General features: G+C 36.3%; 1 protein-coding gene and 1 pseudogene across 1 annotated transcript in view; one reads left to right on the top strand and one right to left on the bottom strand.

The window, feature by feature from the left end:
- Positions 1-14421, bottom strand: part of DCHS2 (dachsous cadherin-related 2) — a 295264-nt gene that overhangs the window by 153129 nt on the left and 127714 nt on the right. The window lies entirely within an intron of this gene.
- LOC116754747 lies at positions 543-1025 on the top strand (annotated as a pseudogene).

Genomic DNA, 14421 nt, shown 5'->3' with positions numbered 1-14421 from the left:
TGACCTCACCTCCCACTTCTCTCTGACTCACTCACTCCCCTCTGGATACACTGATCTCCTTGATGAATCCACCAGCTTGTATAACTTACTCTTTCACTTCTTTCAAGTCTCTGCAAACACCACCTAATCCCCCCAGAGGCCTTTCCTGATCACCTTACACTAGAGTGTCACCCTCACCTCTGCTATCCTCTGTCCTTGCTTTGCTTTTCTTCAGAGCACTGATTTCTATACTTCATTATATGTTTTTATGTATTTGCTTATGTAATATTTGTCTTCCCCACTGGAATTACATCACTCTTGCTCCCTGCTACATCTCCAGCACCCACAACAGTAGTACCTCGCTCAAGATGAAGATGCTCTAAAACTTTGTTGCAGGAATGAAGGAATCTAATATTGTACATAAAATGCAAGCATGTTTTAGAAATAGCTTTTATAACTAATATAATCTATTTTGACTCTAGAAAAATTGCATAAGTATAAGAAGAAGATAGCTTTACAGATACCAGGGCCACCCTCCTGAAGCTTCATGGCGCTGCCCAGCCATGGTCACCCCCACCATGCTCTTTGACATGGCCACCGCCAGCGAGCTCTTGGGCCACGTCTCCTTTGAGTTTTTTCCAAACAAATTCCCAAGGACAAGCAGAAAACTTTTGTTCTGAGCACTGGTGAGAAGGAATTTGTTATAAGGGTTCCTGCTTTCAAAGAATTATTCCAGAGTTCATGTTCCAGGGTGGTAACTTCACATGCCATTATAGCACTGGTAGCAAGTCCATCCAAGGGAGAAATCTGATGATGATAATATTATCCTGAAGCATAGGGACCCGGGTATCTTGTCCATAGCAATGCTGTACCCAACATTAATGGTTCCAAGTTTTTCATCTGCACTGCCAAGACAGAGTGGCAAGCATGTGGTCCCTGGCAAGGTGAAAGAGGGCATGAATATTGTGGAAGCTATGGAATGCTATGGGACTAGGAATGGCAAGACCAGAGAAAACATCACCGTTGCCCACTGTGGACAACTCTAATAAATTTGACTTGCATTTTATCTTAACCACCACACCATTCTTCTGCAGCTCAGGAGAGCACCCATCATCCCTGTCTGCATGCATCATCCTATAATCTCTGTGTTCTCATGGCACTTCTTTGGGTTCCATATTTCCCTTGTCCCCCTCCAAGTCTTGTTGGACTGCAGAGTTAAGTTTATGATTATGAAATAAAAATTAAACAACAACAATAAAAGAACAAGATATTTCATAACACCCATCAAACACTCACTGAGGAATATTTTTTATTCCTAAAACACAATCCATTAATCAATCTATATCATCATAGAATAAAATCCAAAATGCTAAAACTTGCAAAAGAAGAAAACTATCCTCAGGCATGTGGAACTATTCAGAAATTGGAAACAGAACTGTATTTTACTTTCATTTTTTTAAATGTATTTTCAGAGAAGTCAATAGAGCTATTAGATGAATAAACTGAACATATACTCTCAAGTTACAATTTTAAAAATGTTACTTTTCTGATAATTTTTTTATTGCCTTAACTGAGGAATGGGATTAAAAGACCATTAATCCTACTACTTATTGCCCTTCTCACCACCTCCCCCCAAAAAAAACAGCCAAAGGAAATGTTGTGAAAAGAGACCAGTGGGTAGGGGTGGGGTGGTAACTTGTTTTATGAGTTATTACAAAGTGTTAAATTAAGAAAGTATGATCTCAAAAAAAAAAAAGAGAATTAGCAGGCAGTTCAGTAGAACACAAAAGTAAGACCTGAAAAAGATCTTCGTAAACTTATTTTATTTTTTTATATATTACAAAGAAAGCATCATAAACCACTGAGGAATGTGGGTTTATCCACAAAAGTTGCTAGAAAAATTGGCAAAGTACATGGGGAAAAAAATCAAGTTTGCTATTAGCCTCACACCAAAATAAATTCTACACAGATATGTTAAATGTAAATAATGAAATCATTTAAAGCACAATGAATATATAGGGGAATTCTTGGCTGATTCTTACATTGGAAAGAAATTTCAAAGCAAAAAAGAATTACAAAACTAAAACAGATGGACAGAAATCACAAAGGGAGAAGTCAATACAATGACTACATAACCGTTTAAAACTCCACTATGTCAAAAATACCACACACAAAAAAATTTCAATGCAAATTAGTTATGACACCTGTAAGAAATGTAAAAAAATAATTAATATGGAAATAAATTTTTAAAATAAAAATACTGATGTCTCATTACTAAAAATTTAGACAAAGGACATAAACAAACAATTCACAGAAGAATAAATGTGTGTAAGATTTTCAACCTCACTAGTAGTGAAATAGGTGAAAAATAAAATAATGTTTCAAGTACTGGCAATTATTAAAATTGGTGACCATTAAAGTAATTGGCAACTATTAAATTAACAGCAAATTGGCAATCATTAAAATAATATATTAAGTGTGGCAAACATGAAATAAATATGCTCTTTTTTTTAAACGTCTTTTTTGGAGTATAATTGCTTTACAATGGTGTGTTAGTTTCTGCTTTATAACAAAGTGAATAGGTTATACATATACATATGTCCCCATATCTCTTCCTTCTTGCATCTCCCTCCCTCCCACCCTCTCTATCCCACCCCTCTACGTGGTCAGAAAACACCGAGCTGATCTCCCTGTGCTAAGCGGCTGCTCCCCACTAGCTATCTATTTTACGTTTGGTAGTGTATATATGTCCATGCCACTCTCTCACTTTGTCACAGCTTACCCTTCCCCCTCCCCATATCCTCAAGTCCATGCTCTAGTAGGTTTGTGTCTTTATTCCCATCTTGCCCCTAGGTTCTTCATGACCTTTTTTTTGGTTTTTCTTTTTAGATTCCATATATATGTGTTAGCATACGGTATTTGTTTATCTCTTTCTGACTTGCTTCACTCTGTATGACAGACTCTAGGTCCATCCACCTCATACAAATATCTCAATTTCATTTCTTTTTAAGGCTGAGTAATATTCCATTGTACATATGTGCCTCATCTTTTTTATCCATTCATCTGTTGATGGGCACTTAGGTTGTTTCCATGTCCTGGCTATTGTAAATAGAGGTGCAATGAACATTTTAGTACATGACTCTTTTTGAATTATGGTTTTCTCAGGGTATATGCCCAGCAGTGGGATTGCTGGGTCATATGGTAGTTCTATTTTTAGTTTCTTAAGGAACCTCCATACTGTTCTCCATAGTGGCTGTATCAATTTACATCCCCACCAACAGTGCAAGAGGGTGCCCTTTTCTCCACACCCTCTCCAGCATTAATTGTTTCTAGATTTTTTGATGATGGCCATTCTGACCGGTGTGAGGTGATATCTCATTGTAGTTTTGATTTGCATTTCTCTAATGATTAATGATGTTGAGCATTCTTTCATGTGTTTGTTGGCAATCTGTATATCTTCTTTGGAGAAATGTCTATTTAGATCTTCTGCCCATTTCTGGATTGGGTTGCTTGTTTTTTTGATATTGAGCTGCATGAGCTGCTTGTAAAGTTTGGAGGTTAATCCTTTGTCAGTTGCTTCATTTGCAGATATTTTCTCCCATTCTGAGGGTATCTTTTCATCTTGTTTATGGTTTCCTTTGCTGTGCAAAAGCTTTTAAGTTTCATTAGGTTTTGTTTTTATTTTCATTTTTCTAGGAGGTGGGTCAAAAAGGATCTTGCTGTGATTTATGTCATAGAGTGTTCTGCCTGTTTTCCTCTAAGAGTTTGATAGTGTCTGGCCTTACTTTTAGGTCTTTAATCCATTTTGTGTTTATTGTTGTGTATGGTGTTAGGGAGTGTTCTAATTTCATTCTTTTACATGTAGCTGTCCTCTTTTCCCAGCAACACTTATTGAAGTATGCTCTCATTTTTAAAGCCTATCTAGAAAGTAGCTTTGTTTTTACCATATACATATGGTAAGCATTCTCCCAAACTTAAAAATATACCTTAATGCAGTTAGTATATTTCTAGGACTATATGTAGACAAATATTTGTATAAAAGACATATAATGTAGCATTATTTATTCTAAAACTGAAATTCCCACAATTAAAGAATTATTAAATAAATTATAAATTCATCCATAAGATAGAATTCAGTGTATTCATGGAAACTATGTCTATACATAAAGACATATATTAAGTAAAAAAGAAAAAAGGCAAGTAAGAATTATATATAAAATATCCCATTTATGAAAAAAATCCAATATATAGAATAAAAATTAAAAGGAAATAAACCAGAGGAGGGAACACTTCCAAACTCATTTTACAAGGCCAGCATTACTTTGATACGAAAAGCAGATAAGGACACTAGAAGAAAAGAACATTACAGGCCAACATCCCTGACGAATATAGATGCAAAAATCCTCAACAAACCATTAGCAAACCAAATTCAATAATACATTAAGAGGATTATGCACTATGATCAAGTGTGGTTCAACATCTACACATCAATCAGTTATATTCTACATTAACAAAATGAAGGATAAAAATCATGTGATCATCTGAATAGATGCAGGAAAAGCATTTGACACAAAATTTAACATCCATTCATGATAAAAACTCCCAAAAAATTAGGCATAGAAGGAACATATCTCAATATAATAAAGGCCATAAATGACAAGCTAACATATATGACAAGACCATATATTCCAGCTAACATCATACTGAATGGTGAAAAGCTGAAAGCTTTTAATCTAAAATCAGGAACAAGACAAGGTTTTCCATTCTCATCACTTTTATTCAACATAGTAATGAAAGTCCTAGCCACAGCAATTAAGTAAGAAAAATAAATAAAATCATCCAAATCAGAAAGTAAGAAGTAAAACTGTCTTCATTTTCAGAGGACATTATATTATATACAGAACACCCAAAAACCTTAACAAAAAAAGTGTTAGAACTAATAAATGAATTCAGTGAAGTTGCAGGATACAAAATCGATATACAAAACTCTGCTGCATTTCTAAACACTAATAATGAACTATCAGAAAAATAATTTCTAAGAAAATCCCATTTACAATTGCATCAAGAAGAATAAAATATCTAGCAATATATTTAACTAAGGAGGTGAAAAACTTTATATTGAAATCAATGAGACAATGATGAAAGAAACTGAAGGAAATAAATAGAAATATATTCTGTGCCCATGGATTGGAAGAATTAACATTGTTAAAATGTCCATTCTACCAAAGCTATCTACAGGTTCAATGTAATCCCTATTGACATTGCAATGGCATTTTTCACAAATATAGAACAAACAATGCTAAAACTTGTGCAGAACCACAAAAGACCCCAAATAGCTAAAGCAATCTTGAGAAAGAAGACCAAAGCTGGAGGTATCTCATTTCCTGATTTCAAATTATATTATGAAGCTATAGTAATCAAAACAGCATGGTACTGGCATAAAAACAGACACATAGATTAATGGGACAGGATAGAGAGCCCAGAAAGAAACTCACTCATATGTGGTCAATTCATTTACAACAAAGGAGCCAGGCATATACAATGAGGAAAGGACAGTCTCATCAATAAACAGTGTTGGGAAAACTGGACAGCCACATGCAAAAGAATGAAACTGGACTACTATCTTATATTATACACAAAAATTAATATCATACTCAAAATGGATTAAAGACTTGAATGTAAGACCTGAAACCATAAAACTCCAAGAAATAAACATAGTGGGGGGACTTCTCTGGTGGCACAGTGGTTAAGAATCTGCCTGCCAATGCAGGAGACACAGGTTCAATCCCTTGTCCGGGAAGATTCCACATGCCACGGAACAAGTAAGACTGTGTGCCACAACTATGGAGCCTGCACTCTGGAGCCCACGAGCCACAACTACTGAGCCCACATGCTGCAACTACTGAAGCCCACATGCCTAGAGCCCATGCTCCACAACAAGAGGAGCCACTGCAATGAGAAGCCTGTGCACAGCAATGATGAGTAGCCCCTGCTCGCTGCAACTAGAGAAAGCCCACACACCACAATGAAGACCCAATGCAGCCAAAAAATAAATAAAATTTAAAAAAATTAAAAAAAAACCTAGTGGGTCACCTCCTTAACACTGGTCTTATAATTATTTTTTAGATTTGACACCAAAAGCAAAGACAACTTGCAAAAATAGCAAGTAGGACTACATCAAACAAAAAAGCTTCTGCATAGCAAAGGAAACCATCAACAAAATAAAAAGAAAACCTATGGAATGAAAAAATTGCAAATTATATATCTGATATGGGTTAATATCTAACATATATATTAAAAATAACTCATATAACTCAATGGAAAAAAATCTAATAAAAAATAGGTAGAGGATCTGAATAGATATTTTTCCAAAGAAGACATACATGTGACCAAAGGTACATGAGAAGGTGCTCAACATCACTAATTATCAGGAGATGCATATCAAAACCACAATCAGACAATACCTTACACCTGTTAGAAGGGCTTATCATCAGAAAGAAAAGAAATAACAAGTGGTAGCAAGGATATGGGGAAAAGGGAACGTTTATGCACTGTTGGTGGGAATGTAAGTTGGTGCAGTCACTATGGAAAACAGTATGGAGGTTTCTCAAAAAATTAAAAACAGACCTACAATATGATCCAGTAGTCCCACTGCTGAGTTTATATCCAAAGGAAATATAATCAGTATCTCAAAGAGATATCTGCATTCCATGTTGACTGCAGAGTTATTTACAATAACCAAGATATAGAAACAACTTAAGTCTCCAGCAATGAATGAATGGATAAAGAAGATCTGGTATGTTTAGACACAATGGGACATTATTCAGCCATGAGAAAGAAGAAAATCCTGTCTTGTGCCACAACATGGATGGACCTTAAGGGCATTATGCTAAGTGAGATAAGTCAGACAAAGACAAATACTGCATGGTATCACTTATAGGTAGATCTTTAAAAAAAGAGTCAAACTCATAGATACAGATAGTAGACAAATGTTTGCCTGGGCTGGAAGAAAGAGGGAGAAGCTGGTAAAAAGGTACAAAATTTCAGCTATAAGATGAATAAGGTCTGAGGATCCAATATAAAACATGGTGACTACAGTTGATAACACTGTACTGTTTAATTGAAATTTGCTAAGAGACAATTTTTTTGTCCACATTTTCATAGAGATAGTTTTATTGAAACAATATTATGAAAAAGAAGTTGAGCATCAAAAATACAAAACCTAAAAAGAATTGTATTTATAGGTATTTGCCATCCATGTATACAGCTTTTTGAGAGTGCATCCTCTAGTACTTCATTCTTGAAGACCCACTAGCGCAGATGTATAAGAGTTACAAGGCCTAGGTTATTACTGATTGCTGAAGCAGGCGTCTGCAAACTTCTTCTGTAAAGGGACAGATAATAAATATTTCAGGCTTTGCAGCCCATAAGGCCTCTTTTACAACCACTCAACTTTGTCATTTTAGCGTGAAAGAGCCACAGACAACATGTAAATGAATGGCTTTGTTCCAATAAAAGTTTTATTTATAAACACCAAATTTGATTTTCATAACATTTTCACTTATCACAAAATATTATTTCTCTTTTTTTCCAATCATTTAAAAACATAAAAACGTTCTTAGCTCATAGGTGCTACAAAAACAGGCAACAGACCAGATCTGGTCCATCTGCCATAGTCTGTCAATCCGCAATCTAAAGCATAGGGAGAAATCTTCTCTTAGAAAAATGGTCAGTGCTTCAGGCCCAAGAGAGTAACTTTGAAGTGACTTCAGTCTAAAGTTTATCAGGGGCTCATTTGAGATCCTGTGTTTGAGCTGGTTTTATTCACAAGTTTACTCTCCATTCATTGCTGCCTCTATGTTGTATCCCTACAGTAAAGCTAAATTATAAAACAGAAGGAGAAGCAGCAGCAGCAGAGGAAGAAGAAGAACCAAATGATTTTATTTTATTTCAGGGCCCAGCCAATGCTTTCGCTCAGTTAAATTTTTATATTATGCCTTTATAATGCTTGTCATTGGAAAAACTAAAACTAAAAACATTATCTTCTTTTGTGAAGCTCCTTTTAAACTTAACTGGAAACACACACACACACGCACACAGTCACTCAAATCTAGCAAAATTAAAAACCCCAAACCCTCCAATGTACTGGTGCTAAAGGAATCAAAAAAAAAGTGAGAGGAATAGAGTCACCCAGTCCCACAGCACACAGAAGTGCTCCTCCCAGAGCTCTTTTCTACCAATAACACTGTTTTCATGAGGTCAAATCTTCCAACACAGGTAAGATACTCATCCTTAAAAGAATAATTAACTAATATTTATGACATAAAAATTAGGTTGCCAGTAGCTGATCCCCTGATTGGTAGGCTCAAAATCCTACTTGATTTTGATTTATTAACTAATTTCAGTGATCTGATTTAGGTATTTGATATTCTTAATAATCTTGTGGCAAAAGAACAGATAGAAATACTGGTAGCAATGTTAAGTAAGTGGTTGACTCAATATTAACATTCAAAAATCAACTTACTTCAACTCCCTCTTGTGAGAACACCAGAATCACAACTAGCTGCTGGACAATCATTGGCAGGAAGACACTGGAACTCACCAAAAAGGATACCCCACGTCCAAAGACAAAGGAGAAGCCAAAATGAGACCATAGGTGGGGCACAATCACAGTAAAATCAAATCCCATAACTGCTGGGTGGGTGACTCACAGACTGGAGAACACTTATACCACAGAAGTCCACCCGCTGGAGTGAAGGTTCTGAGCCCCACGTCAGGTTTCCAAACCTGGGGGTCCAGCAATGGGAGGGGGAACTCCTAGAGAATCAGACTTTGAAAGCTAGTGGGATTTGATTGCAGGACTTCAACAGGACTGGAGGAAACAGAGACTCCACTCTTGGAGGGCACACACAAGGTGGTGTGCACATCGGGAACCAGGGGAAGGAGCAGTGACCCCAGGGGAGACTGAACCAGACCTACCTGCTAATGTTGGAGGGTATCCTGCAGAGGCGGGGGTGGCTGTGGCTCACCATGGAGACAAGGACACTGGCAGCAGAAGTTCTGGGAAGTACTCCTTAGCGTGAGCCTTTCCAGAGTCTGTCATTAGCCCCACCAAAGAGCCCAGGTAGGCTCCAGTGTAGGGTTGTCACAAGCCAAACAACCAACAGGGAAGGAACCCAGCCCCACCCATCAGTAGTCAAGTGGATTAAAGTTTTACTGAGCTCTGCCCACCAGAGCAACAGTCAGCTCTACCCACGACCAGTCCCTCCCATCAGGAAACTTGCATAAGCCTCTTAGATAGCCTCATCCACCAGAGGGCAGACAGCAGAAGAAAGAAGAACTACAATCCTGCAGCCTGTGGAACAAAAACCATATTCACAGAAAGACAGACAAGATGAAAAGGCAGAAGGCTATGTACCAGATGAAGGAACAAGAAAAAAACACAAAAAAACAACTAAATAAAGTGGAGATAGGCAACCATCCAGAAAAAGAATTCAGAATAATGATAGTGAAGATGATCCAGGACCATGGAAAAAGAATGGAGGCAAAGATCAAGAAGATGCAAGAAATGTTTAACAAAGACCTAGAAACATTAAAGAACAAAGTAACAGAGATGAACAATACAATAACTGAAATGAAAACTACACTAGAAAGAATCAATAGCAGAATAACTGAGGCAGAAGAATGGATAAGTGACCTGGAAGACAAAATGGTGAAATTCACTGCTGCAGAACAGACTAAAGAAAAAAGAATGAAAAGAAATGAAGACAGCCTAGGAGACTTCTGGGACATTAAACGCAACAACATTCATATTATATGGGTCCCAGAAGGAGAAGAGAGAGAGAAAGGACCCAAGAAAATCTTTGAAGAGATTATAGTCAAAAACTTCCCTAACATGGGAAAGGAAATAGCCACCAAAGACCAGGAAGCAGAGCGAGGCCCATACAGGAAAAACCCAAGGAGAAACACATCATGACACATAGTAATCAAGTTGGTGAAAATTAAAGACAAAGAACAATTATTGAAAGCAGCAAGGGAAAAACGGCAAATAACATACAAAGGAACTCCCATAAGGTTAACAGCTGATTTCTCAGCAGAAACTCTACAAGTCACAAGGGAGTCACATGATAGACTTAAAGTGATAAAAGAGAAGAAGTTACAACCAAGATTACTCTACCTGGCAAGGATCTCATTCAGATTCAATGGAGAAATCAAAAGCTTTACAGACAAGCAAAAGCTAAGAGAATTCAGCACCACCAAACCAGCTCTACAACAAATGCTAAAGGAACTTCTCTAAGTGGGAAACACAAGAGAAGAAAAGGACCTACAAAAACAAACACAAAACAATTAAGAAAATGGTCATAGAAACATACATAATGATAATGACCTTAAACGTGAATGGATTAAAAGCTCCAATCAAAAGACACAGGCTTGCTGAATGGATACAAAAACAAGACCCTTATATATGCTGTCTACAAAAGACCAACTTCAGACCTAGGGACACATACAGACTGAAAGTGAGGGGATGGAAAAAGATATTCCATACAAATGGAAATCAAAAGAAAGCTGGAGTAGTAATACTTATATCAGATAAAATAGACTTTAAAATAAAGAATGTTACAAGAGACAAGGAAGGACACTACATAATGATCAAGGGATCAATCCAAGAAGATATAACAATTGTAAATAAATATGCACCCAACATAGGAGCACCACAATACATAAGGCAACTGCTAACAGCTATAAAAGAAGAAATCAACAGTAACACAATAATAGTGGGGGATGTTAACACCTCATTTACACCAATGGAGAGATCATCCAAAATGAAAATAAATAAGGAAATAGAAGCTTTAAATGACACAATAGACCAGATAGATTTAATTGATATTTATAGGACATTCTAGCCAAAACCAGCAGATTACACTTCCTTCTCAAGTGCACACAGAACAATCTCCAGGATAGATCACATCTTGGGTCACAAATCAAGCCTCAGTAAAATTAAGAAAATTGAAAATATATGAAGCATCTTTTCTGACCACAATGCTATGAGATTAGAAATCAATTACAGGGAAAAAAAGCATAAAACACACAAGCACATGGAGGCTAAACTGTATGTTACTAAATAACCAAGAGATCACTAAAGAAATCAAAGAGGAAATCAAAAAATACCTAGAGACAAATGACAATGAAAACACGATGATCCAAAACCTATGGGATGCAGCAACAGCAGTTCTAAGAGGGAAGTTTATAGCTATACAAGCCTACCTCAAGAAACAAGAAAAATCTCAAGTAAACAATCTAACCCTACACCTAAAGGAACTAGAAAAAGAAGAACAAACAAAACCCAAAGTTAGCAGAACAAAAGAAATCTTAAAGATCAGAGCAGAAATAAATGAAACAGAAACAAAGAAAACAATAGCAAAGATCAATAAAACGAAAGCCTGGTTCTTTGAGAAGATAAACAAAATTGATAAACCATTAGCCAGACTCATCAAGAAAAAGAGGGAGAGGACTTAATAAAATTAGGAATGAAAAAGGAGATGTTACAACAGACATCGCAGAAATACAAAGCATCCTAAGAGACTACTACAAGCAACTATATGCCAATAAAATGGACAACCTGGAAGAAATGGACAAATTCTTAGAAATGTAAAACCTTCCAAGACTGATTCAAGAAGAAATAGAAAATATGAACAGACCAATCACAAGTATGAAATTGAAACTGTGATGAAAAATCTTCCAACAAACAAAAGTCCAGGACCAGATGGCTTCACAGGTGAATTCCATCAAATATTTAGAGAAGAGCTACCACCCATCCTTCTTAAACTCTTCCAAAAAATTGCAGAGGAAGGAACACTCCCAAACTCATTCTATGAGGCCACAATCACCCTGATACCAAAACCAGACAAAGATAGTACAAGAAAAGAAAATTACAGACCAATATCACTGATGAATATAGATGCAAAAATCCTCAATAAAATACTAGCAAACAGAATCCAACAACATATTAAAAGGATCAAATCCCATGATCAAGTGGGATTTTTCCCAGGGATGCAAGGATTGTCCAATATATGCAAATAAATCAATGTGATACACCATATTAACAAATTGAAGAATAAAAACCATATGATCATCTCAATAGACGCAGAAAAAGCTTTTGACAAAATTCAACACCTATTCATGATAAAAAAAAAAAAACTCTCCAGAAAGTGGGCATAGAGGGAACCTACCTCAACATAATAAAGGCCACATATTACAAACCCACAGCAAACATCATTCTCAATGGTGAAAAACTGAAAGCATTTCCTCTAAGATCAGGAACGGGACAAGGATGTCCACTCTACCTCTATTATTCAACATAGTTTTGGAAGTCCTAGCCACGGCAATCAGAGAAGAAAAAGAAATAAAAGGAATACAAATTGGAAAAGAAGAAGTAAAAGTGTCACTGTTTGTAGATGACATAATACTGTACATAGAGAATCCTAAAGATGCCAACAGACCACTACTAGAGTGAATCAATGAATTTGGTAAAGATGCAGGATACAAAATTAATGGACAGAAATATCTTGCATTCCTATACACTAATGATGAAAAATCTGAAAGAGAAATTAAAGAAATACTCCCATTTGCCATTGCAACAAAAAGAATAAAATATCTAGGAATAAACCTACCTAGGGAGACAAAAGACCTGGATGCAGAAAACTGTAAGACATTGATGAAAGAAATTAAAGATGATACCAGTAGATGGAGAGATATACCATGTTCTCGGATTGGAAGAATCAGTATTTTGAAAATGACTATACTACCCAAAGCAATCTACAGATTCAGTGCAATCCCCATCAAATTAGCAATGGCATTTTTTACGGAACGAGAACAAAAAAGCTTAAAATTTTTATGGAGACACAAAAGACCCTGAATAGCCAAAGCAGTCTTGAGGGAAAAAAACAGAGCTGGAGGAATCAGACTCCCTGACTTCGGACTATACTACAAAGCTACAGTAATCAAGACAATATGGTACTGGCAAAAAAACAGAAACATAGATCAATGGAACAAGATAAAAATCCCAGAGATAAACCCACACACCTATGGTCAACTAATCTATGACAAAGGAGGCAAGGATATACAATGGAGAAAAGACAGTCTCTTCAATAAGTGGTGCTGGGAAAACTGGACACCTACATGTAAAAGAATGAAATTAGAATACTCCCCAATACCATACACAAAAGTAAACTCAAAATGGATTCGAGACCTAAATGTAAGACTGGACATTATAAAACTCTTAGAGGAAAACATAGGAAGAACACTCTTTGACATAAATCACAGCGAGCTCTTTTTTGATCCACCTCCTAGAGTAATGGAAATAAAAACAAAAATAAATAAATGGGATCTAATGAAACTTAAAAGCTTTTGCAGAGCAAAGGAAACCATAAACAAGATGAAAAGACAACCCTCAGAATGTGAGAAAATATTTGCAAACGAATCAATGGACAAAGGATTAATCTCCAAAATATATAAACAGCTCATGCAGCTCAATATTAAAAAAAAACCAAACAACCGAATCCAAAAGTGGGCAGAAGACCTAAATAGACATTTTTCCAAAGAAGACATACAGATGGCCAAGAAGCACATGAAAAGCTGCTCAGCATCACTAATTATTAGAGAAATGCAAATCAAAACTCCAATGAGGTATCACTTCACACCAGTTAGAATGGGCATCATCAGAGAATCTACAAACAACAAATGCTGGAGAGGGTGTAGAGAAAAGGGAACTCTCTTGCACTGTTGGTGGGAATGTAAATTGATACAGCCATTATGAAGAACAGTATGGAGGTTCCTTAAAGAACTAAAAATAGAATTACCATATGACCCAGCAATCCCACTACTGGGCATATACCCAGAGAAAACCATAATTCAAAAAGACACATGCACCCCAATATTCATTGCAACACTATTTACAATAGCCAGGTCATGGAAGCAACCTAAATGCCCATTGACAGAGGAATGGATAAAGAAGTTGTGGTACATATATACAATGGAACATTACTCAGCCATAAAAAGGAACGAAATTGGATCATTTGTTGAGACGTGGATGGATGTAGAGACTGTCATACAGAGTGAAGTAAGTCAGAAAGAGAAAAACAAATATCATATATTAACGCATGTATGTGGAACCTAGAAAAATGGTACAGATGAACCAGTTTGCAGGGCAGAAGTTGAGACACAGATATAGAGAACAAACATATGGACACCAAGGGGGGAAAACTGCAGGGTGGGGATGGTGGTGTGCTGAATTGAGCGATTGGGACTGACATGTCTACACTGATGTGTATAAAATTGATGACAAATAAGAATCTGCTTTTTAAAAAAATAAATAAAATTCAAAAAGAAAAATCAACTCACTTCATAATAATTCACATACACACACACACATGCATACACACA

The sequence above is a fragment of the Phocoena sinus genome, chromosome 5, assembly GCF_008692025.1.
Source record: "Phocoena sinus isolate mPhoSin1 chromosome 5, mPhoSin1.pri, whole genome shotgun sequence".
Classification (NCBI taxonomy): domain Eukaryota; kingdom Metazoa; phylum Chordata; class Mammalia; order Artiodactyla; family Phocoenidae; genus Phocoena; species Phocoena sinus.
Note: the sequence above shows the minus strand (reverse complement) of the source record. Positions and strands in the feature narration are given on the sequence as shown.